This window comes from Populus nigra, chromosome 2 (assembly GCF_951802175.1).
Source record: "Populus nigra chromosome 2, ddPopNigr1.1, whole genome shotgun sequence".
Lineage (NCBI taxonomy): Eukaryota > Viridiplantae > Streptophyta > Magnoliopsida > Malpighiales > Salicaceae > Populus > Populus nigra.
This window is the reverse complement of record NC_084853.1, coordinates 15,166,683-15,169,182: the sequence shown is the minus strand read 5'-3', so window position 1 is coordinate 15,169,182 and position 2,500 is coordinate 15,166,683.

The window sequence follows — 2,500 nt, the reverse complement described above, 5'->3', positions numbered from 1 at the left end:
CTGCCGCGGCCAGCGACGTCGGGCTGGCCCCTGCCGCGGCCAGCGATGTCGGGCTGTCGCCTGCCGCGGCCAGCGACGTCGGGCTGGCCCCTGCAGCGCCTAGCCTCTCCCACGCAGGGGGCAGGCCAGAACGCGGGGGGCCAGGGCCCGAAGGCAGCCCCCCCGCGGGCGAGAGAGCAAGCCAGCAGGGGCTGTCGCCTGTCGCGGCCAGCGATGTCGGGCTGTCGCCTGCCGCGGCCAGCGACGTCGGGCTGGCCCCTGCAGCGCCTAGCCTCTCCCACGCAGGGGGCAGGCCAGAACGCGGGGGGCCAGGGCCCGAAGGCAGCCCCCCCGCGGGCGAGAGAGCAAGCCAGCAGGGGCTGTCCGCGCGTCGCGCAGCGCGGCATGGCTGCGGGGGCCGCGCGCGCGCGCCCAAGCGCCCAAGGGCCCCCAAGGGCCCCAGGCCCTCAGGCCCCAGCGCCCCAGCGCCCAGCGCGGGCGGGCGCGCGCGCGCGTGTGGTCTTTGAGGGGCGCCGGCCTGGTGGCTCCCTAAAGAGCAATAAGTGTCATTGCAGCTCTGGCAGGGGGAGACACTACTAGGTCCCAGCTGTCACCCCCCCTCTAAAAAATTCATTTCTTGGTATTTTGAGCTGAAATTTTGCACAGAGGTTGGCAAAAATCCAATCCACCTTCATTAATTTTCCCAGAATTTTTCGAGGTCGGGAAGTATTTGTTTTAATTTTCCTACCATTAGAAATCGAGTAAATCCGCAAAACTAGGAACCGGCCCGGAATGACCCCAAATTCAGTGGGCAGCCTCATAAAAATATGGCTGATTTTACTGGATTGGTTTCATGTGGAAAGCACGACGTTTTCTTGTAGGAATGCGGGAACCCCGGCAGCTCGCCTGCCGCGGCCAGCGACGTCGGGGACGCTGGCCTGCGCTGTCGAGCCCGCGAGGGCTGTCTCCGCGGCAGGCCCCCCCTGAACGGGGCACGACAGGCCACCGCGCTGGCTCGTCCAGCGTCGACAGTCCCTCGTCCAGGTTTCAGATCGCGCCAAGTCGAACCCATGACCTGCTCAAGCCATCGTGCGCTGCCGAATTCCACGCGGCAGCCCCTCTTTTCGTCAGCGTGCCCCCCTGACGAATTTTCCTGCCTGGCCCGGCCGGTCCAGCATCCAGCCCCTGTTCGTCGAAAAATCTGCGCTGCCGATTTTCCACGCGGCAGCCCCTCTTTTTGTCAGCGTGCCCCCCTGACGAATGTTCGTCGAAAAATCTGCGCTGCCGATTTTCCACGCGGCAGCCCCTCTTTTCGTCAGCGTGCCCCCCTGACGAATGTTCGTCGAAAAATCTGCGCTGCCGATTTTCCACGCGGCAGCCCCTCTTTTCGTCAGCGTGCCCCCTGACGAATTTTCCTGCCTGGCCCAGTCCAGCGTCCAGCCCCTGTTCGTCGAAAAATCTGCGCTGCCGATTTTCCACGCGGCAGCCCCTGTTTTCCTCAGCGTGCCCCCCTGACGAATGTTCGTCGAAAAATCTGCGCTGCCGATTTTCCACGCGGCAGCCCCTCTTTTCGTCAGCGTGCCCCCCTGACGAATGTTCGTCGAAAAATCTGCGCTGCCGATTTTCCACGCGGCAGCCCCTCTTTTCGTCAGCGTGCCCCCTGACGAATTTTCCTGCCTGGCCCAGTCCAGCGTCCAGCCCCTGTTCGTCGAAAAATCTGCGCTGCCGATTTTCCACGCGGCAGCCCCTCTTTTCGTCAGCGTGCCCCCCTGACGAATTTTCCCGCCTGGCCCGGCCAGTCCAGCCCCTGTTCGTCGAAAAATCTGCGCTGCCGATTTTCCACGCGGCAGCCCCTCTTTTCGTCAGCGTGCCCCCCTGACGAATTTTCCTGCCTGGCCCGGCCGGTCCAGCCCCTGTTCGTCGAAAAATCTGCGCTGCCGATTTTCCACTCCGCAGCCCCTGTTTTCGTCAGCGTGGCCCCCTGACGAATTTTCCTGCCTGGCCCGGCCAGTCCAGCGCCCAGCCCCTGTTCGTCGAAAAATCTGCGCTGCCGATTTTCCCCGACGAACCTGCAGCTGCACAAATCCGCGCTGCCACTGCCCCATTGTCTGGACCAACAGTCTTTTCCATCAAGCCCTGGACTATAAATCGTCCAGACTCATCGCCAGCACCCGCTGCCGATTCTGCCGACTTTGCCGATTTCGTCGGCGCTGCCGATTCCAACACTGCACCCACCGTGTCTAAACCAGCGCTGTTTCGTCAGCGTGTCCCCTTGACGAATTTCCCTGCCTGGCCTGGACAGTCCATCTTCCAGCCCATGTTCATCGAAAAATCTGCGCTGCCGATTTCCCCGACGAACCTGCAGCTGCACAAATCTGCGCTGCCGATTTCCCCCCCTGTCGGCATGGCTGCCGCTGCCCCGATGTCCAGACCAACAGTCTTTTTTGTCGACTTTGCCGATTTTGTCCGCGCTGCCGATTCCAACACTACCCCCTGCATCCAAACCAGCATTGTTTCGTCA